The sequence below is a fragment of the Pygoscelis adeliae genome, unplaced genomic scaffold (assembly GCF_000699105.1).
Source record: "Pygoscelis adeliae isolate BGI_AS28 unplaced genomic scaffold, ASM69910v1 Scaffold186, whole genome shotgun sequence".
Classification (NCBI taxonomy): domain Eukaryota; kingdom Metazoa; phylum Chordata; class Aves; order Sphenisciformes; family Spheniscidae; genus Pygoscelis; species Pygoscelis adeliae.
This window is the reverse complement of record NW_008825071.1, coordinates 6744659-6745120: the sequence shown is the minus strand read 5'-3', so window position 1 is coordinate 6745120 and position 462 is coordinate 6744659.

The window sequence follows — 462 nt, the reverse complement described above, 5'->3', positions numbered from 1 at the left end:
CGGCGGTCCCACGCCGGCTCCGCGCCGGCCGAGGATCCGGGCCCTGAAGTTTCCGCTCATCAGCAATCCCGTAGTACAGCCACGACAGCTTCAACGAGTGACTAACGCTCGCTGCAAACACCACTTCCAATGCATACCTACTGCGCGGTCGAGGGAAAGGGCACAGGAGCTTTGACCGCTCAAAATAGAAACGAACAGAAAAGAAACAACCTTGGATGAAGCCTCCGTAAAATCCTCAGTGGAAGACTTGAGTCCTTTCAGCTAACGACAAGAAAAAAACTACGGAAACCTTAGAGACCGTTATTGTATAAATACTACCTGTTGGCTGAATGCACTTCATTGTAACACAACTGGGGCCGGTTTTCTGAGCGCCCGGGGGTCACTTGGACAGGGCGAGTATTTCTGCCCCGTGTGCCTGCGGGAGCCCAAGCTTGGGTCACCTCCGGGGAGGGGGACGGGAGC